The sequence below is a fragment of the Brassica oleracea genome, chromosome C2, assembly GCF_000695525.1.
Source record: "Brassica oleracea var. oleracea cultivar TO1000 chromosome C2, BOL, whole genome shotgun sequence".
Lineage (NCBI taxonomy): Eukaryota > Viridiplantae > Streptophyta > Magnoliopsida > Brassicales > Brassicaceae > Brassica > Brassica oleracea.
Genome location: NC_027749.1, coordinates 9,016,418 through 9,031,463, shown reverse-complemented (window position 1 = coordinate 9,031,463; position 15,046 = coordinate 9,016,418). Strand labels below are relative to the sequence as shown.

General features: G+C 37.7%; 1 pseudogene; it reads right to left on the bottom strand.

Moving 5' to 3' along the window:
- Positions 1–3,918, bottom strand: part of LOC106323370 — a 10,271-nt pseudogene extending 6,353 nt beyond the window's left edge.
- Between the last annotated feature and the right edge of the window lie 11,128 nt (positions 3,919–15,046).

Below are 15,046 nucleotides of genomic sequence, written 5' to 3'. Positions count from 1 at the left end.
ACTGCATAGACACTACAATCACACTTTCCATGTTCCAATTCAACCACACAGTCTATTTTGCCACCTTTTACAAAGAATCGCCATCCATCAATTGGTTGTACCGTCATCGTATCCGCTATCTCCGATCGAACAGCAAGCAAGTATTCAACACCTCGACTATGTTGAGTTGGGAGACTAAAAGCATCTTCTCTCCTTTTCCAAAACCACTTTCCTAGCTTCTCCCTTATGAACTCCAACAAGAACTGAACCGGAAATCCTCTAGCTAGCTTCGGAGCGGAATTAATAGATTCAACGATGTTGCTTGTCTTTATGTTGTACATGTCCCCCTGACAATAAACCCTTGACCATAGGTTGACGTCGGCATTCTCCAAATACGTTGCAAGGTCCGGGTTTGCACTCCGTATCACAGCCATGTACCGGTCAAAATATGAAACCGTATGAGCATAAGCAGCACATTTCACCAAGTACAAGAGATGTTTCCCTTTATACTTTTTGACAATATTATCTTGAAGGTGATAATAACATATTCCTCGGGTTGCCCAGAAGGTTCATCTTCAGCATCTACGATCCCAAAAGCCAATGGAAATATCTGAAAATTTCCATCTTGTGCGGCTGCAACTAATATAACACCTCCATACTTCCGACTTATGTGAGTCCCATCCACCACAATGACCCTTCTCTGATACTTAAAACCTTTGATAGAAGCTCCAAAAGAGAGAAATAGATACTTAAATCTATTGATAGAATCAAGTTCTATAGTTGTGATAGAATCAGGATTTGCTAAGGAGATTTGTTCGAGATATGATGCAGACGCGAATGCCCATCTTTTGCTGATCCTCTCACCAATGTTTGTGCATATAAAAGTGCTCTGTATGAAGTGGTGTAATCAAGCGTCATGCCAAACATGTTCTTCATTGCATCAGTGATATGCTGCGGATTCAACCCATCAATGATTCCAACACGATCAATGAAAAGCCTACCAACATACTTCGGAGTACAGTGTCTCCGCTGAGTGAGTCGGTCTTCCATTGAGCATGTATGTTTTTCTACATACTTTGTTACCCAAACCGTGTTTGTTCCATGTTTCACACTCGCTCTGATCTTCCATTGACAACCACTAACCGGACATGTTGTCACAAGGAGAGTTTTCGTTGACTTGTATATTCTGAAGGAGAACCTAAACCTCACTGCTGTCAACCGCATCTCTAAATGCAGTGCATCTTTGCTAACAAAACTCTGGTTGACATAGATACTATTACCATTCGATCTTCCTCCTTCAATCTTTTCGATATCTTCAAAACACATATCATCATCTTCCTCATCCTCATCTTCAACCTTTCCATAAACACTGTAATCCTCACCATTCTCGTCCGCTTCAGCAACAATAGAGATACCAGCATCCTCCTTCCCATCGTCCTCCTCCCCATCATCCTCCTCCCCATCATGATTTTCTTCTTCAACCAAATCATCATCATCATCTTCAAAACATTCATCAGCTTCATCAGCTTCATCATCTTCTTCCCTGGAATCTGAAACCGTTTCCACCTTGCTACGGCTTGATACACAAAGCCGTACTCCATGCGTTTTGGTTATCTCGAGCAAGTTTCAAACTTGTATATCACTTTTAACATGAATAGGAGGGGTGTCTGGAGCCTGCATCATTTCTGCTGGTAATGAGTAGGTTATCTCCACAGCTTCTGTGCTCATGTCCAGATTATAATCTTCTTGAGCCATTGCAAAAAGTTCAGCATGTGTCGAACCTTCTCCAAAAAAAATGGTTCTCGCTCCTTTGACATTATCAACCACAAAATCCCAACGACAATCTTTCAACAACCATTCTCCATGCACTGCATGTAACTGACGCATCATCTACAAAAATTCAAAATAAAACACATTAGTAAACATAGAGAAAATGAAAGTTTACTAAACATTGACGCAGACGACATACCAGTAAGTCGTCCAAACAGGTCATTTTTGCAATTGAATGTTAAATAAGACGACTTACAAGTAAGTCGTCCAGCTTTGTTTGTTAAAAAGAAAACCCTATCTAGGATAAACGGGTTAGTTTTGCATTCGACCGAATTGTGTCAAATATTTGACTTTTTCTGGACGATTTACCAGTAAATTGTCTCCGGGAAAACAAAAATTACAATATTTTATTAAAGTTAGATGACTTATTTGTAAGTCTTCTCAAGTTAGTTTGCAATTCGAAAAAGAAACTTAAATATTTAACTTTACCCAGAGGACTTACTTGAAAGTCGTCCAGGCAGACGACTTACGAGAAAGTCGTCCGAGATAAGACGGTTTGACCATAATCTAGGAAATAAATCTGGACGACTTTGCTTATCCTGGACGACTTTCAAATAAGTCGTCTTACTTGACGACTTCCGCATAAGTCGTCTGGAAAAAGTTAAATATTTAAGTTTTATTTTCCAATTGCAAAAGTAACCTGAGACGACTTACAGATAAGTCATCCAGCTTTAATAAAATATTGAAATTTTTGTTTTCCCGGAGACGACTTACTGGTAAGTCGTCCAGGAAAAGTCAAATATCCGACACTATTCGGTCAAATGCAAAACTAACCTGTTTATCCTAGACGACTTATCAGTAAGTCGTCTAAGGTATTCTCTAGATTTTTTTTAACAAACAAAGATGACGACTTAAAAGTAAGTCGTCCGTTTGACCAGAGGACTTACCCGTAAGTCTTCTAGAGCCAGACTACTTGCGGGTAAGTCTTCTACACGAACAGATCTGGAAAAAATTTCAATTTCATACCTTAAACTAGTGAGATGACTTCCTTAGCACACAGAGTCTTCTCCAACCACCTAGAATCTCAAACGAAAGTAACCCACCAAGAATAGTATGCTTGAATGGCTCTATAAACCATAAAAAAGGTGAGAGAGTAAAAATGTCATTTTCGGAAAAAAAAAAATTTGATGGCATTTTCGTGAATTATATGAACTTGTGGGGTGAATAGGACAAAAGAAAAAAAAAACATGAGTTAGTTTTAGGTTTGACTTTGAATTTTGAGTCAATCTTGCAAAAAGCCCGAAAAATAGAGTGGGGTTGGAGATATCCTAAGTGGTTGCTCATGAAACATTTGTCCAACATCTCCCACCACGCCTCTGAAATCTTAGGCTGGTTACGTAGGCGTAGGTCTTGAAACTTGAGCTTTCAAAACACGTAAGAGTAGGAAGAATCAAAGAAATGTAATTTGGGTTCCTTACATGCAGCTTCAAGATTCGGTTCAAAAACATAGCCATTGTCTTTCAGAGATCCAAAAGAACCCCAATTTCTCTTCTTTCTCATATAAAGACCATAGAGAGCTTTGACTTGTGGGAAATTTCCGTAAATAGCTTTTCTTCGATTTCCATCAGTCAACTTGAGATGTGAAATCCCATAAAAGGAAACCTTTTCTATCCTTCTTCTTTTTTCCATTCGCGCGCAACCCAACTATCATTGAGTGGGCTTCGGTTTAAGCAAAGTAGTTGTAAAGTATGAAGCCTAGTAATAAATTTCATTTTTAAAACTAATATTAGGAGACTTTTGTTTGGTGTTTAATTAGAAAGAGAATTTCAAGAAGTACTAATATCTAGATTTTTAGTAAGTTTCATATATTAGTAAGAATAACAAAACTGAAAATTAATTTTATATTAAACATTACTTCCTGATATTTCACACCATAAGAACACTGAAAGAACAGACACATTTTAAAATTAAGACAAAACAACAACAGTTTAAACATTACTACATCATAAGCATAAACTTCAACATAACACAGACAATTATTAAATTATTCTTCATACTTGCACCCATCACAACCGAAGCATAAATCGCAACCACCGCTACACCTGGGGCAACCGCAACGGCAGCAACCTGGGTATCCGCTACAACCACCACCCCCAGTCGCCTTTCCATCTCCGCATCCTGGAAATCCGCTACAACCACCGCCAAAGTCTTGTTATCCGCTGAAGTTAGTTCCCTCGTTAGACTTGTCTCTGTTTTTCCCGGTTGATGTTTCAATCTTGGTCTTTTTCTTCTCGAGAACAAGGCCGCCTGGGATGTGGTCAGGGAAAGGAACGAACTCCAGCTTCACCTCTTCTTCTTCTTCTTCTTCTTCTTCTTCTTCTTCTTCTTTTTCATGATGATTTTCTGGTAGAGGCATGGTGGAAAACGGGTTTAATGTTGTGGGCCGAGCCTTTGGAACCGTGGTTTGGCTACAACTCTCAAAGACTAAGACACTCTTCTCATTTTTCTTCTTTTTCTCTGTTTCTTTGTTTCTCTCTGTGATGATTCCTTCGGTAGAGCCTTATATGGAACCTTGAATCTTGCATTAACTCTCATTTCTTCTGCGGGAATGCTTCGAATTTTGGAAGATAGGAGCTAAATTAGCAAGTCCTCTTAAGTTCATGCCATGCTGTAAGCTCAGGGATCTGGAGCTTGACATGCTGATGCGTTGACACAGAGAGAGTGTTGATTGACATGGTTCTTTGGAGTATGGCTCGGACATATTCAAAGAATGTTGAAACTTGGCGTGTTGCTGTTGTGTTACACATGGACGATAATGTGTAACACATCGACGTGGACAGAAGGAACTAAGACGTGATGACGTGGAGAGTTCCCATTGGCTGATCTTGTTTGGACGTGATTCACAAACTAGAAAATCCTCGGATCACAAATTGGAATATTTGGTGATGCTGATTTTTAGGAAAAGAGATATTGCACAATTGGAAAGAATTGGTGGCAATATATAGGAAAGCTTAGACTTAGGATTAGGTCAAGCTTTCAACGTTATATTCTCACAGAAACACAAACAGGGGTTTTGGGGTTTCAGGAAGTGAGTGATTTGTAAACGTAATCAACAGGGGTTGGTTCACGCAAAGGGTAGATTAAGAATTGGTCCGTGACAAGTCGCGTGTGGCGTTTTGTAATTCGGATTAGACAAGTCTTTGTAAGAGATTGTTTAAGTGATTCTTAATAAAGATACAGTTGGTCTTGAATCCTTTGTGTTCTTATTGGTTTCACCTGCTGAAGACTTTTCATTTGGTATCAGAGCGGGTCACCTCGTTGGATTGCGTATTAACATACAGGTTGAGGTCCTGCGGAAGAAGTCTTGAAACCATGGAAGAATTCATCACCCTACCGAGTCTCTACATGCTGGATGAAGGGAGTTTTGGCCATTGGAAAGCACATATGAGACATATCATTCGCGGAATAGATGAAGACTGTTGTTGAAGTAGGCTGTTCGGCACCTACTATGCCCATGGAAGATAAAACATATGCTCCCAAACCGAAGGAGAGATGGACAAAATCTGAAAAAGCCGCATCAAAGTTCCACTCTAAAGCACTTACTATGATATTCTTAGCTGTTGAACTTGACCAATTCAAAATTATCCAGGGCTGTGAATCAGCAAAGGAGGCATGGGATGTGCTGGTTAATCACTTTGAAGGTGACACAAGTGTAAGAAGAAAAAGGATTGATCATTTAGCTTCAAGGTTTGAGAACCTACGAATGGAAGATGACGAGTCCATTGCTAGCTTTGTGTTTAAGTTAAGTTCAATTGCTAATGAAGCTACTGTTCTTGGTAAGAAATATAAAGAAAAGAAGCTCGTTAAGAAGTTGTTAAGATGCTTGCCTCCACGGTTTGAAGCTTACAAGGCAGTCCTTCAGATTGCCATGAACATTGATGATATGAAGTTTGATCAACTGGCTGGGATTCCGAAAGCACATGATCTGGAAGAAGCTGATGAGTTATTAAAAGATTCAAAGGGAATAATGTTCTTGACTGAGTCTAAAGAAGAAGATGATGTTAAAAGGTTAGAAGACAATCTGAGTCTTATGGCTAGGAACTTCAACAAAATGCTCAAATAGATTGAGAAAGGTGGAAAATAGGGAGAAGAATTTACAGTGTCAAGAGTGTGAAGGCTTTGGTCATCTTCGTAACAAATGCCCCTTAGCAAAACGAAAAGAGCTCAAGTGTATTGGATGCAAGGGATTTGGACACAAAGAGTGATTGTCCTAATAATCTGAAGAAAGACAAGTCTCTCTTATGTTTTAGTGACACTGAATCAGAAAGTGAGAGTGATGAAGAAGTTTTGTTAAACAACTTTGTTGCTCTCGCTGGTCAAGATACAATGGTTGATCATCATTCTAGTTCAGACTCAAATTCAAATTCAGATTCAGAGAGTGAAGGAGAAGATGTGACTGCTGATCTCAAGTCTGAATATACAACATTATTCAAGAAATTTGCAGAGCTCAGTCATGAAAACCTGCAACTCATCAAAGATACAGCCATGTGAAAGCAAGTCAACATTATGGAGCTAGAATAACCTGCTACAAAAGCTGAGACAACATCGAAGATAGCAGAGAATGATGGTAAAGACGAGATTCAGTCTCTCAACATAGTGATTGCAGAGCAAAACCAAGTTCAACAAGAGTCTGGAATAAAGTTTCATCAAATGAAACAGCTGCTGAATCAAGAACATGAGAAGAGTCAACTTCTGGAAAGACAATTTACTGAGAACTACAAGAAAGTAAGAATGTTGAACACTGGATCAGCAAGTCTGGATCATATCTTGTCAATGGGGCAGTCTCCAAAAATTAATTGGGGTTTGAGTTATAAAGGATCAACTTCACAAGATTATGACAAGGCTGAAGGGATGATGTTCATAAAAGCTGGAGTAAAATCAGATGACACACCAAAAGCTGCAGGACAAAAAAAGTTGACAAACCAAAAGCTGAAGAAAAATCAGGATCAGTGACAGAGTCTAAAGAGAATCAAAACACAGTTTGTAGGAATGGAGGCTTGTTAAGAGGAAAGCGAGGTCATCATGGAACTAGTTCTCAGGCAGTTGAAAAGAATGAAGTTACCAAGGTTTTAAAGCGATTAATCCCAGTTGATTCAGCTGAACTAAAGGATGAATCACAAGCAAACACTATGACTCCAAAGATACAAGACAGAAAAGTTGCTACTAAGCGAAGGAATGACTGTCACTTTTGTGGTAAGATCGGAGATAGTGTTGCTTACAGTTATGCTCGTAGAAATCACGTTGAAAGAGCATGGAGGCTGAATTTGTGCTTCATAGAGCCCAAGAAGTATGGATGTGTGTGGATTGCTAAAAGAGATCTTTATCCTAAATTCAGAAGACATACGCGTCATAAGTTACACCTTGAAACAAATGTGTCACATAAGCCTGTTGCAGAACCTGTCGAAGAAGTTATATGTAACTTCGCACGCATTGAGGTCAAAGAACCAGAGATCATAAATCAAGCTAGTCAGAAGGTAAATCTCAAACATGGTTTGTCACACCTGTGTAGAGAGGAACATACTGCAGATTGTGTATGCAATTTGTGTCAAAGTTACCTTGAAAAGGATGAAAAGGGAAAAGGGAACTTCAGGTCGTGGTGATCAAAGAGTCACGGTTTATGGAGGTTGTAACAAGAAGAAAACTGGTACAAAACTGATTGGGCATGTGAATCAGATGAGATCAATCATCCCTAAAGCCATCGTTGCTAAAACAGAGAATCTGTCTGATATTCCGTATTTTTAACGGTTTTAAACTCGTTTTGGAGCAATTAAATGGGCGGTTTTAATTAATGTTTTGGTCTATTTGATGCGTTTTGGTGTTCTTAAGTGTAATATGCAGGTTACTAGATAGCTTGCAACCATGTGAAAGGTATCCTTAAGCTCAAGTTACATTATTCTTTTGACACTAACATGATGATGGCAGGAACTTATGATGTCAATTGGATGTGTTACTGGGATGAGAACAACTTGAAGATGTGTCAAAAGGCGTCATGTTGTCTTGCTGAAATAGAATACACAGCCTTGAGAAAGTTGTGGACCCATATATTGGTAAAGAGATCGACACACGTTGAGTATGGTAGTCTTTTTGATCCTTTTGATGTTCACTGCAATAACTTGAATAACATTTGCATAATCGAGAATCCTGTTTAATTTCATTGACAAAGCAAGTAGAAATTAGACATCATCCTGTTAGAGAATTGATCGAGGAAAAACTTGTTGTCATTGAACATGTTGCATCTGAGAATAAACTAGTTGACACAGTTACCAAACTACCTGAATTCAATGACTTTTTGTGTATGCGAAAAGTTTTTGGAATTTCTGATCTCTAACATGTTTTGTCTTTGAGAGAAGGTCATGTGTATATCTGAAATCACATATTGAGTCACACCAACTAAAACCTCTTGTCAGCAAGTTTTGTCCATGTTAATAACATAAACTACAATGACTGGGTCTGATCATAGCAGTTCACTAAAGAAATGCACTCATCTCGGAACAGGATGCAACACATTTTGGTTCTCGTGTTGATCACTGTCTGGATTGAACGAAGTAACACGGGAGAGGATGAGTGTAACACATGCTGAGGTTTAAAAAAAAAAAAGAAGAAGTTTAAAGTGTGTCCTGCAAAGAACATGAAGTCTTACACACTGTAAAAAGAAAAAAGTTTAATAAGGCCCAACATGGTAGACACTCGATTTGAATCAGGATGCAACACATTTTGTATTTGACATCGATCACTCTCTTGATTGGGCAGAGGTGATTCATGTACTTTAATCCTCTTAAAAGAACATGAACAAAACACTACCGAAGAGGAAGAGGTAGGAACACAAGATACCCATCGTGTTGTCTGAAAGTGGTGTGATCATGATCCCAGTCAAAGTGGAATCGGTCAGTAGCTGGACAGAGGAGCTTGTGACAGCTACTCTGCTGAGAAATAGCTACAGGTTTGCGCTGACAAGTTGATCTCTTTAATCGTCTTTTGTGATGAAATATGTGATAAAGTTGCGGCTGATCTATCTTCCTGACACATGGAACTTATCAAACTCAATTTTGTAAATTCATTTAATTATCTCAGATATACATGCTAGGTGATTTATCATGGGGTCCTTATCTATTCTCTTCAGATGTGTCGAACTCAGCCTGCTATGTCTTTTACACTTCAGTGTCTAAATGAATTTAAATCTCTGGTTTGATAAAGTTAATAATTTGGGTCTTAATTGTCCTTATAGTCATTGATGTCCTTACTAACAAGATCTTTTGAGTGAGTCTTATAAGGTACACCCATATTCCTCTGAATGGTAGCCAACAGATAAGTGTCATTCTTCTCCATGATCATGCGACTCATGCGACTCCAGATAAGTATCCTCTTTGTGAACCAGTTAGTTTTATCAGAATATGCAACCAAGTAGAATATGGTTATGTGGTTACAAGCAGGGGAAGAATCGTGTAAAAGATTGATTAATTATCTAGAACTGTTGTAGGTACTTTTACACTGTACCTGCTTGAGAATTGAGCAACTCACATATTGTTCTATGACTGATGGTTTAGTGAATTATATTGCTTCTGCGCTTCACTGGTTGTGTGTTTGTGAGTTGATGCTTGCAGATTTCTAGAGATTTGACATATTCAGATAAAAAGGGCGAGAGTTTAAGCTCAGGGATCTGGAGCTTGACATGCTGGTGCATTGACACAGAGAGAGTGTTGATTGACATGGTTCTTTGGAGTATGGCTCGGACATATTCAAAGAATGTTGAAGTTTGGGTTGTTGCTGTTGTGTTACACATGGACGATAATGTGTAACATATCGACGTGGACAGAAGGAACTAAGACGTGACGACGTGGAGAGTTCCCATTGGCTGATCTTGTTTGGACGTGATTCACAAACTAGAAGATCCTCAGATCACAAATTGAAATATTTGATGATGCTGATTTTTAGGAAAAGAGATATTGCACAATTGGAAAGAATTGGTGGCAATATATAGAAAAGCTTAGACTTAGGATTAGGTTAAGATTTCAACGTTATACTCCCCTCTCAGTGGTGCTGTACAGCTGTTGTTGTTCTAACAGATGGGGTGTCATGTATGGTTTGAGGGGATTCCATCCATTTCGTTGCTCGGCTCATCACCACTTAACCTTTGTCCATTAGAGCATTTGCAGGAGACGCATGTGCCACCAGGAATATCAGTAAGCTTTAGATTGAATGTTTTCCCAACAATTTCTTGGTAAATGGAGGGATCTCAGCTTCGAGTTGGCCTCCCACACCTGCACCCTGCTGAATAACAAATACTATGTACACCTTTTAAAAAAAAAAAAATGAGGGTATCTGTAGACATACCATCATGTCACCCACTTCCGATGCATGCACATTAGTCAACTTAGACATTTCTGCATCAAACACAGCCAACTCTGTGACATCTGTGATGTCATTTCCATACGATACCTAAATGTTGAACATGTAACTGATGGGTAAGAACAAATATGGTGATCAACGTTTGGTGAAGTTGGTTGGATTGTGCGTCAAAAACACTTAGACGCACAATTGTCGAGCTGTATTGAAGTGTAGATGCAGATTTAAAACAAATGGATGGAATAGAAAGAAAAAAACAGTGTAAAGGAAATAGGTTTCGTACCTGTCACCCTGGAGGTCAACCATAATCCATTGAGCACTCTGCTCATGGTCACTGAAGGTAGACTTGATCATACCAACAAACCTTAAGACGCCTACGAAGCAAGTGGTTGAGTTCGTTAAACGTTGTATGCTAAATCTCAAACTTTTTGAGTTAATGAAAGTAAACTAATTGACCTGGCAACTGAGGGTAGTATTTGGTAACGCAATGAGATGTCCGTAGTCATGGAACCAAAAAGAGCTCAAGAGGTATTGCAGTAGGAGGAGTTGTGATTTCAACAAACTTCGTTAGATTTTTCAAGCGAACGACCAAGGGGATTCTGATAGCTTGAAGTGGGTGTTACTCGTGTAACATCAAAACCACTGATCTCTTAAGTGACGCCTTCTTTCAGAAGGTGTTTAAAAGTGTTAAGCTGATGCAAGTTGATAAAGCTTGCAGGAAACTGGATTTTAAAGAGTGAAAACATGAAACGCCTTTAAGTATATATGGAAGAATAAGAAAAGATAAAGCATAATCAAGGAGAAAATATGAGCCTACCCTTCTCATTAAGCAGAAGCATGTCAATTCCCATTAGCTCCTCCTCCTTTGCTTCACATTCCAAGCTACACAGAACTGCAGAAGACGTCTTACTATCGCCTGAGAACAACGAACGGGATCCAAATCAGTAATAAAAATATGGGATGGAACCATTGTTTCAGGTTGTCTTTGTGAGGAAGCAGAAGGGTCGAATCATGTGAAGTTGGGAGATTCTGAGTTTGCTGCAGCATCTCTATTTATAGTGGAACAGAACAAATTAGGGTTTCACGATGGAAGATAGGAAAGGGGTAGTAAAATTCAACGTCGTGGGAGAGCTTCAATGAGATAGTTAATGTAGAATCGTGATGATATCGAAGAAAATTACGAAGAGCCGGGGAATATAGGTGAACCGAAAAGACAACCACCGAAAGAGAAGATAGGTTGTTAGGGCTTTTTGTTCAAAAGAGAGATTGGGTCTCGTCATCTTAACACAACATAAACGTAATTTGAAAGCCCACGCGAAGACCCGGTTTCACTTTCTTTAGTCAAAAGCGATGGTGACATGGCAAAACCAAACTCTCTAATTGGACGATTTTTCAAGCTGACGTGGACGTCCTTCCTGAAGCTCATATTCCTCTTTTATTACTTGTTTGATTTAAGGATGTGCTCTGCTGCACTGGCACTTGCACCGCACATTTCAGAAAGATTATTTTATTGTTGCATTTATTTTTTACCAACTCTTTTAGTTCATCATACTTTTCTTTTGTAGAACAAATAATATATTTGCATTTATATAGTTTTTACTTGTGGTAATAATGTTAAGATCATTTGATTTAGTACCTTATAAAGTATCATATAGTACATGAAGAAAGTGGATATGATGAATCATTCTCTTTGAATATCACATACAATGCCAAAAACTGTCCAAAGATAACCCTTAACACAAGAACCTAAATCTAAGTCACAAATCCAAAACTCCACACCCTTCACTATACTGGGAAAATGGCTTATTCCCTATGAACTAGTTGTTTCTGGCTTTTTCACACATGAACTTTTATGTCATACCAAAAACCACATGAACAATGGAAAATGACTTATTCCCTTATGAACTAGTTGTTCCCGGCTATTTCACACATAAATTTTTAAGTCATGCCAAAAACCACATGAACAACTCTATTTTGGATTCTACTTTGATATCATGTTATGGATTGTTTTGTGTGTGTATTATTTATGTAAAAAAGAGTAAATATACAAAGAAATAGACCACGATCCTAAAATAATCCTAAAAAGATAACTAGAATAAGTAAGAACAAATATGAATAGATTTGCATTGAAAAACTTTCTCGCTAGAAACTTTCCACCTAAGTGGGGTAGGAATGTTGATTTTTCTTAAATAGTTGGCAATATTCCTAGATAGCATTACATTATAGATTACTTTTTATTGGGCTTTTAACATATTTAGGTACTTTCTGCTGGAGAAATATTTTATGCTTACCTTTTGAATTTTCTGTTCCCGAAATGCCCATGTTGAAAATAAATATAAAAAATGACATACAGAAGAGAGAGAGAGAGTAACTAAGTCTGGTGGTTTAATGGTCGTCTACTTCCACCACCTTCGTTTCTTCCTCCGTATTCAATTTTCTTCCCCATCTTTCTCTTCTTCTTTAAACCCATAACCATTTTGTGAAGATTTGTACTTCAAATCCAAATCTTCAAGTTTACCTTTTTTCTTTAGATTTTTCTACATTTACTTCATCTGAACTGGCAAAAACCTCTGCAGTTAGCCGTTATGGATCTTAAGCCATCATCACCAAACCCATAGACATTATCTTTAAAGGGAATTGCGTAGGTCAGTTTGTTTTCGTCATCGAATATGTTGCCAGAGTCTTTGTCTTTGCGGCTACGGGAAATGTGTTCGGTGGAGTTGAGGCTGCAACTACCGGTGAGCAACTGCAGCAGATAAGAGCAGTTTCCGGTGACCAACTGCACCGACGTGGCAGTTGTGGTCACTGGGTAGTGGGTACTAGTGTAAGCATAGTTGTGGTCAGTCTGAACACGTAACAACTGGGTACTAGTGTAAGCATATGCTTATTCATAACAGATCTAGCATATGTTCACAAAACACCATAACATCTACTTTCGCTGGTTAGGGATGCAATGCTCATTCATAACAGATCTAGCAACCTATTACACGGTTAATGAACATGTTAAACCTAGGATCTAACATTAAGCGGCCAGTTAATGCAAGCATTAAGAACAGTTATGAATGAAGACAATCAATGGATTCACTTATCTATGTTTAACTCACAGATCTAACACCCTAACACCCTAGACTAAGCAAGTTGACTACTCAGCCATGAAACAAGAAAACACAGAGATTGAAACTGAATATACTGCATATAAAATAAAATAGAAGCAAGAGGGTTCAGGATAATCTTCTCTAGACGAGATAGATGGAGCCTTCTCCCTAACAAGTAGCAAATCGTCAAGTCTAAAACTCTAGGGTCTGGTTTCTTCTGTAAAAATAGCGTAGAAAAATATAGAAAATAGAAGAAGAAGTTATATCAAAGCCACAGGCGGCTGGGAGAGAAAAATAGGGAGATTAGGGTAAATTTCGAAATAAGTTGTAGTTTCCTTAAAAATCTCTGCCGCTGGAACAGGCACTCGGAGTGTTCCGCGCGATCGGGAACAACCATCAAGACTATTCTGCGTGAAAGTCACCAAAATGTACTCTTTTCTACATTTTTTGTTCCAGCTGGTTCATTTCTCATCCAATGCAACTCCAGACCTGTCATGACTCGAAAAGAACTAAAAAGACTCGATAAAGACTCAAAAACACTTTAGAAAACATTGTTAGAATGTGCCAAAAACCATATATCACACTCCTCAACAAATTAGACTCAGAACCATAACCATCGTCTTCAGCCATGAGTGTTGGAGGAGTGAGGGCTTTTGGTGGAGCTGGAATGCTGGATGATGAAGTCATTGTCGAGATGGAGATCTTGTGGTGGTGGAAAAAGATGGAAAGAGAAGAAGATGAAGTTTTTTAAGTACAGTAAACTTACAAGAACAAAGTAATGGACAAACCGAAAATATGTGTAAGTGTAAAGAAATGAGGAAAAAGTATGTGTAGATGTAATATTTTCATATTCTTGATGTCGATATGAAATGTGTGGTAACGAGACCATTGAAGTGAGAGGAAGGTGGCCACGAAGTGGTGATATTGGAAACGAATGCAGTGACTCAGAAAATGGAGATAGTTGCTAAGATATATGAGGCGGAAATGGTACTGTTATAGTGTTTGTGTGTTTTTAATAATGCTTGTGTTTATATCTTAATTATGTTTATGTTTTCAGCAATTTATATGGTGTGCGCTAGGTGTTAGTGAAAATTATGGATTCAATTGATCGTTTTTTTGTCATCTTTGTTGGACATTTATAATTATGGTTATAAATGAGTATTGTGTTTGTTACATGAAATCCTCTTGTTATCAACATTTAAATTATATTTTTACTGGGTGGAGAACACTGTAATAATAATTGGGCCATGAGAGACCTTCTTAAGTATGGAGCAAATTCTTCGAATATCAGATTTAATTTGGTTTAAATAAAACTAATAATATGGTTTAGGCACATTGTCATTTGAGTTACTCTATTTTTGGAGTTCTTTCATTTTTTGTTTTTATGTTTTCAGTAATTATTCGAATAATTTAAATATAGCATTTTGTGGGCTTTTGAAATAAATTTAACACTTATACTACTATTATTTTGTAAGATCTAAAATATGGATAACATAGTTAGAAAGTTTAGAAACTGACAAAATAATGTGTTCTACAGACTTAGGCTTAAGATTGAAAGCATCAACACAAATATTTAAAAATTTCTATGGAAGAAAGAAGGTGATAACGGACTTTAGATAAAATTGATATTAAGTAAAACTAAAAAAAAAAAGAAAAGAAAATATTAAGCAAATTAATTGAACTGTTATTTCTATAAATTTTGTTTTTCCTTATTTTGATTTCAATAATACAATTCTAATTAAAATTTAATACAAAGAGGTAAGAAAAATTAAAAATTTCATTATAATTCACTTAATTGT